This window comes from Raphanus sativus, chromosome 5 (assembly GCF_000801105.2).
Source record: "Raphanus sativus cultivar WK10039 chromosome 5, ASM80110v3, whole genome shotgun sequence".
Taxonomy (NCBI): Eukaryota; Viridiplantae; Streptophyta; class Magnoliopsida; order Brassicales; family Brassicaceae; genus Raphanus; species Raphanus sativus.
This window is the reverse complement of record NC_079515.1, coordinates 23,961,106-23,973,090: the sequence shown is the minus strand read 5'-3', so window position 1 is coordinate 23,973,090 and position 11,985 is coordinate 23,961,106. Positions and strand designations below refer to the sequence as shown.

At 32.0% G+C, this 11,985-nt stretch overlaps 1 pseudogene; it reads right to left on the bottom strand.

The window, feature by feature from the left end:
* Positions 1 to 844: 844 nt before the first annotated feature.
* On the bottom strand, positions 845 to 2,757 carry LOC108838557 (NADP-dependent malic enzyme 2-like; annotated as a pseudogene).
* Between the last annotated feature and the right edge of the window lie 9,228 nt (positions 2,758 to 11,985).

Genomic DNA, 11,985 nt, shown 5'->3' with positions numbered 1-11,985 from the left:
ATTTATTATGAAAATATCCTCCTAATAGTATTTTCATGTAGTTTTCTTCATGCAGTTTGTTGTGTGTTATGCACTTTTAACTTGTCTTGTCGGTAAATTATTTCAATTGTTTAATTGTAGATGTCCGGTGACTTTTTTTACATGAAATCTTCTCTTATTGGTAACCATTGTTCAAGCAAGTGTGAAACACCTAATATCAAGGTACACATTAACACATTCCATTTTCAGCTGTTTGGCATAACTATAGTGAGTTTTAAATTCGTAAGGTCACTACACAATCTAGAAGAAAACAATGCAGCCATCATGTGGTCAAGTAAGGGCATTTTTCCCGCGACCATGGTGACAGTTTACTCTCGTCCATTAGTACTATTTGAATAGTCTAGGTTACTAATCTGAAGAGAATCACTATTATTTTACCACAAAGTTGTATCTTACTTAGTGCTGATACTTATTGGTAGTTCGAAAACCTGCAAAAAATCACAAACATAAATATTTTAATTAGAAAACAAACAATCAAAATGTGAATATAAGATGGGAAAGAAGCTCATTTTAAGCTGATTCTTGTCTTGATACGTTTAAGCTGATCTGATTCTCTCTCCCATTCATGTGTTAAACATGTTCCTCTCTTGGAGGAATACAATCCTTGACAAACTCAATCTTCTCAAGATTCTTCACCCATCTCTTGTACTCTGGGAAACTTCTCCTCTGAGATCACTTCCAGTCCAATTCCTTCCCAACCTCTCTCCAAACAAAACAGGATCACACTTCCGGCGACTAAGTCCAAGAATCCGACAGTCTTACCACTGAAGAAATCTTTTCCCACAAGTTCATTCTCAAGATTCATAATCAGTTCTCTTGTCTGCTCGGCAAGAACTTCTCTTCCTTTCTCATCAGCTCTTGCCATTGATACAAACCCTGCGGTTAAAATCTACAGTGTCCAAGAAAAATAAACAATAGTTTAGTAACAGATTAATTCTATGACCCTATTAAAAATATCATTAGCTTATTAAAATATTGAGATTTTTGTAAGTTTGGATAGTTTAAAAACCAAGAGCGTATACCTGCTCATCGACGAGTTTAGCCAAGAACCGAGCCTTAGATCTCTCGTAAGGATCCTGAGGGAGAAGTGGATTATGTTTCCAAGTCTCATATATGTATTCAAGAATCACTTGAGACTCAATAATGATTTTACCATTGTGGACAAGAACAGGGATCTTCTTGTGAATAGGGTTTAGAGCAAGGATCTCTCAAGAAGATCTCTCAAGAGCAGGATCTGCATCAACTGCTCCGCTAGTTTCTGTCCTTGCCAATCCATTTCTGTAGAAACGATCTGAATCTTCTCGACGGAAAGTGAATCTGGGGAGAAACATAAGAGATCAAGAAAGGTTAAAGTTAAAGAGGATGAGACAGTTCTTGTTGGCTGGCAAACAATATACCTTGGAGTCCATGAGCCAAATCTTCTTGCTGGTCTCCTCGATGGGAGCTCCCGTCTACAAAACAAAAGAGAGATGATTAATCACTTATTCTAAGCCAGAGAACAGAGCAACTTTTAAAGAGCTACTAACCTCTTTCGAAATTTTAATAGCTCATTAACTCAGCAATACCAGTTCCAGCCTACACAGAACCAACGTTATCAATCAGCAAAACATATATGCAAGATATATAGATGATAAGCTTATAGAGAGTATAATGCTTCCTGGTCTCACCTCTCCGGCACCCAAGAACAAGAAGGTATGGTCAGCAAGGCTTTTACCAAGCACCTTCTGAGCGGCAATAAGCCCAGCAAGCACCACGGATGCAGTACCCTGCAACACAAGACACAAGTTCTTGATAGCTGACACCTCAAAACCAAAAAGTAACAAACAGAACAAGATGAGTATCCATGTACTTAGACAGAAGGTCAAACGCATTGTGGTTTGCAAAATCTTCAAACTGAAAAATAAAAAGAGTATATATCAGGACATCTTTAAGAAAATAATATCTCTGAGCAGAATCCATCATATATATGGCTCTCTCACCTGTACCAACACTTTCTCTCCATAGTTCTGCTTCACATCGCACATGAACTCGTGCAGAAAGTCTGAATACTCCTGAATCACAAACGCCAAAAACAAACTTTTCAGTTTCTGTTAAGAAACCATTGTAGGAAAGCAAAATAAAAAAAAACAATAGGGAAGAGAGAATGGTAAAGAACCTGTCCAGTTGCCCTTTTCTGTTTAAGGCCAATCTAGAATTCATCATCCAGCAACTTCTGGTTGTTTGTACCCACATCTATAGTGATTGGAAGGCACTGCGATAAAAATGATAATTAGTAACCAGTTTCTAGGGCACAATATATTATACATTGGAAGCAACTCCTCCACGTTGTCAATCAAAAGCTTATAGAACAACCTCTTGTTCTTTTCCTGCAAAACATTTCAGTTACATGAGCTACAAATCCATATTCTCTACTAATAGTAAACATGAGGGAACAATGAATCACCTTAAGATCCATGAGGGCCATGTAACGCTGTAGAGGAACAGTGTACTGGCGGAGATTGTGTATCAGCTTCCTCTCCTAATCAAAACAACAAGTTAACACAAAAAAAAAGTGAGTTATTTTTGTATATTAAATCTCACCTGAACTTCCTGGCTAATGACAACAGGGGGAAGAAGACCAGTTAAGTAATGAGCATCTCTCTCTTTATCAGTGAACGCAAGTCCCTTGTTGTATCTTGGGTCACGTATCAACGAGTAGCCACTGAAACAGAGTTTCATTTCCCACAATAAGTTACTTGATCAAAAAGAAACATCAGCTTTAATAATTCACATAGTTTTCTTGGTTCCCAAGTTTAGTAAACTAACTTAACTGAGGTTCGTTAGAAACAGAGGAAAACCTAAAAGCAAGCGATCCTCATAGACCACAAAGTTCAAATAAACAGAGTGATGACTGACCTAGCGACTGAGGTAACCGAAGGAGTGACGAGCTGATCCAAGGTAGCTAAATCCTGAGTTACCCTGCGAGGATGTCGCCGATAACAGATCCGGCGTTGGAGGTGGTATCTTTCATACAGTGACTTTGAAAGATTTCATTGTTAAACATACAAACAGTACGTATTAATATTATAGTGTATTAGCCTTATTTGAGTGGTGCCTTCAAGTTTTATTGATTCGTTTGAAACTTGTTTCCAAAACTCTAATATGATTTCCAAATTTCTAATATGATTTCCAAATTTCTAATATGAATGTCTTGCTCATAAAGTATGTAATTATTAAGACCGTATTAATTATAACCGATAAAAAATGGTAATGTTTGATTCGATCAACTATACTATATTAATGCAATAATTTATTATATGGATTCAAATTTGGCAATGTTTCTGCGATGAAAAAAAATAAATGAAAAAGAAATTATCAAAAATTCAACCAATAAGATTAAGAGAATTAATCCTAGAAGCTCTCTATGAATGACACCTAAGCAAAAATCACTAAAGTGACTTCTCTTTTAATGTATAGGGGGATGATGTCGAGAAAAAAAAAACTAACATTGTGTTAAACAATATGAACTTTTGATAGATCCAACAGAAATACAAAAATTTGAGCTTAAGGGAAAATAGTTAAAATTATCTATTTGCATTGTATTACTGGACCCAGAAAGATAAAATTAAGTCAACTAAATTCAGTTACCATATATCAGAGGATCGTACAATATCAGTTCTTATAAGCCAATATATTAGCATTGAAATTGCTTGGGGAATAAGTTTTTAAATTGCGGAATCTATACTATTAGTGATGATTTCTATTTTAAAATTTCAAATTAAATAATATAGGCAATTTTTTCTCCATTATTTTATAAATTGAAATCAACGTAATATAATTTATAAAATTAATCATATTGTTCATATTCATATAAAACTAAATTTAAATAAAATTAGAGTAGAAATATATTCTTTTGATTATTTGTATTATTTATGGTTGTGTTATTTGTATAAGCCTTCATTTAAATCTTTAGGCATTGCAATATATATTTTACCATGCGTGGATTTTTAAATAATTAATATTTGAAATATTTATAAAAAATGATGGGATCTAATATTCACATTTTAATCATTTTAAATAATTAGGATTTGAAATATTTTACTATGCTTATAAAAAATTGATGGGATCTAATATTCGCATTTTAATCATTTTTAATAATTAGGATTTTCAATATATGTTTTACTACGCGTGGATTTTTAAACAATTAGGATTTGAAATATTTATTTTTAATCTAATCAAGATATTCGTATCCCATAAAATAGTAAAAGTTATTAAAGTTCCTATATTTGGTGGATAGCAATATTTTGAAAGTTAAAGACAAATATCAAGTAATTAATGATTAATTTAGTGTTACACAAGTTATTTCTAGGAATAATAGGTTACTATAAATTAAGGAATGTACTATATCTTCGGAATGCAAATTTAATATATTCATATTCAAGATCGTGAATGTTAACCAAACCTTCCTATTTCCTAATATTAAGTTTTTTAGAAAGATAATACAGTTACCATGAAAGTATATCTCGTATAATTTGGAAAAAAAAATTCTAACGTTTTGTTACCATCTTTAAAATAGGATAAAATTTAACACTAAATGGAAAATATTAATTAATAGAAATTATATCATCTCTTCCCAATTGAAATATGTTCCATCGAAATACTGTTACAAAATACCTAAAATTCAAAATCAATCATAAAATCGTATCTTTAAAAAAAATTAATGTTTTCCAAGAACTATTTTATATTTATAGAATTTAAACAGATGTGATGATTTTTGACTAAATACATGGTATATGGTTTATGTTTTAGGGCTTGGAGTTTGATGTTACGGTTAAACTTCTTTGTTGTGAGTAATATCAATTCACTAAAAATATATAACATAAAATAAACTTTGTCGGGGTGAATGTTAATATGTTATTATATGTTCAGAACTTTGTATTTGTAAATATATGAAGAGAAATTTGGATGTGTACCAAAGGAATCTTCGTTATTTAGCTGAAGACCAAAACACACATTTAAGGATACTGTTCACTAATAACGAAAGACTCTGCTGCCCCTACGGTTTTTATTATGTTTGAGTATACAAAATCGAAAAAAAAGATATGAAGTACAGAATTTAAGATTTTGTCAGAAAGAAAATCTAAATATATGAAAAAGGATTTACAAAATCCTCTTCGCTAAAGCATAGTGTCTATCGGGTTCCGACATAATCCTCATTTCCTTCTCTCCATAGACTCGCTCTCTGTTCTCATTATCCCCTAATTGATTTCAGAAAACCCTTTTCCACAGAAACCTCACTAAAAAATGGAGTCTGACGATCAATCAGCCCCCCCTCTCTGTATCCTAGATTGGATTTTCGTTTTAGGGAATGAACCTATCGGAGTTAGGGTCACGCCGTACCACAAATCTGCTATGGTTCCTTCTCAGGAAACGATATTTCTGGTATGGTTCCTTCTCAAATCTGCTTTTAAGTTCTTTACTTCGTCACTTTAAATATGTCTGGTAATGAAATCTCTAGTTCGATCCCAACACAGATCGGTCGAGCTTTCTTGTTTTGGAGTACATGGTTTTGTCAGAAAGAACAATATTGCGATGCAGTGCGAGGATGTTGTGTTTTGATGGTGGTTATGAGTAAAGTGCTCATGGTGGAAGAAACTGTTAGATGTTATTTTTGTTGGATAGACATTTACATATATTTTCGAGACAATATAAATTTTAACCAGCTATTATCTTACGTAGATGTCAAAGCCAGTTAAAAGAACCAGTAAATAGACGAAAATCATTTCATTTACATGTGTTATAACTGTAAGTTGTGTTAGACGGCTACAATAATTTTTGATGCACTGTCACTAACCAAAAAATAATAGACGGTTAAATAATTTATTAGTCAGGATACTTAATGTGTTATCTCAAGTAATCCATTTTCTAAAGGTGTATGTATTATATTAGATGTCCAACAATTTGATATGTACCAACGAATATATGTACATATACATTATTTGTATGTTCATTTCATATATCATAATTATGATTTCGATTCTTATGGTACCAAAGAATGTGATATACCATAATTCAAACTTGTTTATCTAAAATAACTTATTTGTTGACCATATAAATATTATATTAACTGTCTAATAACCTGACACTACCAGCAAATCAATTTTTATTCCAAGTAAACTCATTTTTTAACCGTGTATATATGATATTAACTGTCCAACCATTTGACATTTACAACAAATATATGTGTTATAAATAAAGAAACTGTATTGTAAGTTTTGTTAGACGGCTACAATAACTTTTTGATGCACTGTCACAAACGAAAAAATAATAGACAGTTACATAATTTACTAGTTAGGAAATTTAGAGTGTTATCTCGAGTAATCCATTTTCTAAATGGTGTAAGTATTATATTAGCTGTCCAACAATTTCATATGTACCAACAAACATATGTACCTATAGTAGGTTTAGAGGTAGGATTGAGCATAAGTATGTTAATATAAGGGTTCAAATAAGGGTCCCTTTAAATAACCACACCAAAAAGGAAAAGAAATTGCAAGATAAAGTAATGAAGTCACTAGAAAGGAGAAAAATGCTATGACAAGTAGCATACTAAATGTTTTTATTCAAAAGTTTGGTTTCTCATTACCGTTAACAAGCTATCAAACAAGTTACACATTTAACAACAAAATTGACAACCTATCGTACATAATAACTTTACCGCTAAGTGAAAAATGCAAGGTTAGCCGGTGATGAAAATACCTGACTGTTTTATAAATAATTTTTCTGTATAACTTGTTTATACTGACGTTCAGCAATTGGGGGACGGTTGTGAATAAGAGTACATGATTTAGAGTATAATAATTTATATTTTCATTCAATTAATATGTTTATGGGGGTAAGTGCTAAGATTTTAGTGTTTACTCTTGACCCTTTGGGTTCCGGGGTGCATATTAGGTTTAGGGTTTAGCATTTTGTGTTTAGGGTTTACGGTTTAGGGTTTAGGATTTATGTTTTAGATGTTGTCCACTCTCTCTGCTTGACATTGTTGAAACATTAGACGTACCCGTAATTTAAGGTCAAACCAATTTCCTAATATTTACAGGTGACAACAATTACAAAATTATCCAGCTAAAGCATACGTAATAACTTTACCGCTAAGTGAAAAATGCGAGGTTAGCCGGTTATGAAAATATAGCTTAACAATCCAATACAATATGTGTCATTCCCCTTCGCAGCTGCTTTCTTTTTCCATGTTCCCCATATCTCTACATCCTAATGTCAGCTTTGTCATAGTTAGCTCTCCACATCCACATTCCCCATTTCTACTGAGATGCATTCTTAAACGGCTAAGTCGGATATCATGTCTCATATAAAATGTTGATAACTATACATGGTTTATTCAGTTAATATATATTGTAGCTGGAGCAACCAAAATATTGGCCGGCTAATACGTCTGCACTACCTCCCATGACGTAACCATCGCTCTTCTTTTTGTAGCTGGAGCAACCAAAATATTAGCCGGCTAATACGTCTGGAAACCATCGCTCTTCTTTTTGTAGCTGGAACAACCAAAATATTGGCCAGCTAACAAGTCTGCACTATCGCCCATGACGCAACCTCTTCTTCTTCTTCTTCACATTTCGACACCAGAGTACGTACAGAGGCTTTGTTACCAGTTTTTTGCCTCTTTATTCATTCAAATCTCATCACTTTAAGATCTTTGTGTTAATATTGCAGAAAATTGAACAGGAAAAACAAATCTATTTAAATATTAGACAAAGTCAGAGACATTCTAAATGACAAAACAAACTATTAATCTAATGCTTCAAACTGAAGCAAAAAACAAGCATACTCAAACTTAAGTGTAAACTTTAGCAAAACAGTTTAAAAAGCACCTCCTCCATGACTAGTAAATCCAATTTACTTTTTGGACATGGCTAGGATGGCGGCGTCGGTTGTAATAACCCCCTCCCCCTTCAGAGATTAGAAGAAATTGTCTTAGTATTTTCTCTCTATTAAACTTCACAAGGCACTGTACAACTTTAATTTATCTAGAAAATAGCTAAATCTAAACTAAATCTTTACAAGATACGGCAAATCTAATAAAATCCTTCTCCCCCAGCTATTAGATGTACTTCCCTATAGGCTACAAGTTTTATCAACAACTTCTAAGGTTACTTTCGTCATTATATATCACCCCTAATGCCAATAAAACCATATGTTTTACTGTACTTGGTACTGAGCTAATTTCATAACTGTTCTTTGGTTTTGAGCAAATTAACCCAATTCAAAAATCTCATTAATGTGAGTAAATCAAAATTAACGTATATAGGGGTTAGATTTATAATTTTATGGAGCTTGAGTTTTGTTGTCATAATTTAATTCGATGGGCCTTCCGTAAATGGTTGAACTGGATATCATAATTGGTTGATTAATAGTTGGCAAAAATAATTGAAAAAATCTAAATAAAGGAATGGCATTCACTTGTAAATAACTTTTAAATCAGTGGCATAATCCTATTAGGGATTCTGCTTTAATAGTATATACTAGATTTTGATCCGCACGCCCGTGCGGGTGTATCTTTTTATAAAATGTATTGCTATTTGTTTTTAATGTTAATATTAGAATTGGACAAAAATCCAAAAAATCGAACCGATCTAAAAAGAAGTACCAACCCGAACTGAAATTGATAAATATTCAAATTATTCAAAATTTTGGTATTTAGATAACTTAAACTAAATCTGATCCGAACCGAAGTATTTCGGATACCCAAATGTATTTGAAAAAAAATTATATACTTATATATATATATATATATATTATTTTTTAAGATTTAAAGAATATAAAAAATCCAGAATACATATGGTACTTTTAAGTTGGTTTAGATAATTGAAAATATATATAAATAGTCAAATATAAATATCTAAAATAGTTATAATATACTAAAAACACCAAAAATACTTAGATAATTATTGATTCTCTACCCAAATATTCTATTTAAGAGAAATTAGGTGTCATATACACCAAAAGAAACAAAATTAGCTATCTACCCGATCCACTATTCGATTTTCAAAATCCCAATTCTAACCCTACTGATATATTATTAGCATAGACTCCACATTATATATTTTATATTATCATCTTTCTTTTTCTCCGTATTCATCGTCTCTTTCCTTTCCATCTTTGTTTCCTTCTTCTCTACTACACTCCTCTGCAAATTTGTCATTCATTGAGAACCTTTTTCTTCAGTTCAGTCATTGTAGAGAGATCCATAATAATTTCAGTTTTAGGATGGAAGAGCTTGCGATCACCAAGACGTTGCTAGAATCCTCCGAGATTGATCCCGATCATAAACGGAAGTTTAATAAGGAAAGTGATCCAATTTTCTTTTACAAAAACACATAGAAAAAGCCACTGCAGCTATTTCAGATTAACGTCGAGGCCGATTGACATTATATAAGTTTAGTTGATCTTATTTTTATATCACCATCTAGGATAATTGTTTTGTTAGATATCACTATCAGAATTTTGCTAATTGATAAAATTAGTTAAGTTGTTACAAAATAGTCATTGTTAGTCAATACATGATATATTAGCCCTTGTTCTAAAACGCGGGCGAGTTGACGATTATACGGCCGCATTTGCGCTCAACGGATGGTGAACGTGGCGATTATCACTGATTCGGTTGTTTCAAACAGTAACACGCCTAATTTCCGCTGTGAGCGTTGAATAAGGAAACTCGGGCGTTTAATTGCTTTAACCCGCGTAGTCCGTCGCCATCTCCGTTTCCAAGCGGTGGTCCCATCCAGTTTAATTTCTCCTCAACGGCCGGTCCCTCCGTATCTCTGTCATTGTTTGTCTCAATAGGATCCATTGAAACAATCTGAGATTGGAAAAAATAAAAAACATTGAACAAGTTTTCTTATATCACATCGCTGTGTCTCATGTGTCTGGGTAGAAAAAGCACTAATTGATTGTAAGAATTGTCAAAAGAAATTGATGCAGATGCTTCATCTAAAAACAATGGCTGACGGCAAACATAAAAATTTACAGAACTATGGCTTAGGAAGATGATGAATCAAAATACTATATTGCCCTCTATTTTGGCTTAAATAAAAAATCATAAAAAAATACATCGCTATAATTTTGAGGAACCCATTATCTCTACAATGTAAAAGCAATCTTAAATCGCTACACCACATAATATTTTTAAAAGAGATGTTAGTTGTGAAAATTGATTTTATACATAAGAAAATGTTAATTTATATTTATAGAATATGAAACTATAGATATATAGCTACTACAACTTAAAATATTAATTCATATGTATAAAATATGGTATTTATACGTATAAAAATACAAAAATTCCTCCCCGCGTACTCTCCGATTTTTTCCCGCTTTTACAATAAATCGCTAGGCCCGTGTGTGCCGCACGCGTAGTGCCTAGCGAATTTCAGAACAAAGATATTAGCTGATACATGATTTTGTTACATGATATATTGATTGATATATGGTCTTCTTTAGCTGCTACATAGTTTGTTACATGATATATTATTTGATACAATGTTTGTTAGATGATACATGGATTGTTACGTGATACATGTTTTCGTTAGTTGATACATTGTTTTGATAACAAAATAATGAATATTCACTATCATGTATGTTATTAATTTCTTTAACACCTACACATAAATATAACCTGTTAACAAAATAATTATCAGCTAATATACAATGTATCAAACTATATATCAAATAATGTATCAGTTGATACACAATGCATCAAACCATATATCTCTAAAATATGGACTCTAACAAAATGTTTTACAATCAAACAATAACATTAACCAATAATGTATATGTTACCTACTATGAATACACTCTAAAGTATTACTTACTCCCTCTGTTTCATTATAAGTGTCGTTTTAGACTTGTGCACACGGATTAAGAAAGCATTTAATTTTGCATATTTTCAATATAAAAACATCATTACCGATACAATTCAACCAATAGAAAAATAGAATGGAGAATAAAATTAATAAATTTTGCATTGAAACTCTAAAACGACACTTATTTTGCAACGAAAAAAATTCTCTAAAACGACACTTAATATGAAACGGAGGGAGTACAATTTAACATTAGAAGATAACTATTTTTTTTACTCGAACCTTAGAATCTAGCTTGTACATTGTTCTATTTTCAAACACAGCTTTGTTCCAATTTTTTTGCGTCTTTCGAAGTCTTTCATCGGTATATGTGAATCTTTTGCTGAAATTGTAAAACTTTTCTTCCAATTCGATAAATTATTGTTGAGTTTTGATGCCCAATACAATCGTACTCGTTTTGCCGCTGTTGAAGCTCAAAATTGTTAGGAGACTGTGAAGACAAAACAAGAGATTTTGTTTCTTTTTTATTTTGAGTTTTTTCTGGAAACATAGATGTGAAAAAGAAAAAGAGACATTATGGAGAAGAAAATACGAAGAGAGATAAAGAGAGATGACAAAAGTGTTCAGTTGTGACCATGTGTTTATGAATTTTCATATGAAGTGTCTTCATGTAGGGGTATTTCTGGAAGAATATAGCAAAAAAACTACAGAAAACAAGGGTTTTTGATACAAATGGGTATTTATTTAATTTTGGTGTGTAAATGGTATATTCACCCAATTGTCTCAATATTTAAATTAAACCATTTATACATTAAGTTTATGTATTCTGATATATGTTATTCAAATTTATATGTAACATATTATTTTGTTTATATATTTTGAGTAATTTAAAGTATATAATGAATTTGTAAAATAATTTAAATGGGTTATTTAAACCCGAAAAAATCTGAATCGAATCCGAACTAAAATTTAGAAATATCCGAATGAGACTAAAATCTTTGACTCAGAAAATCCGAAACCCAAATAGACTTGAACCAAATACGAATAGGTACCCGAAAGCTCACCTCTAATTCACAATCTATTT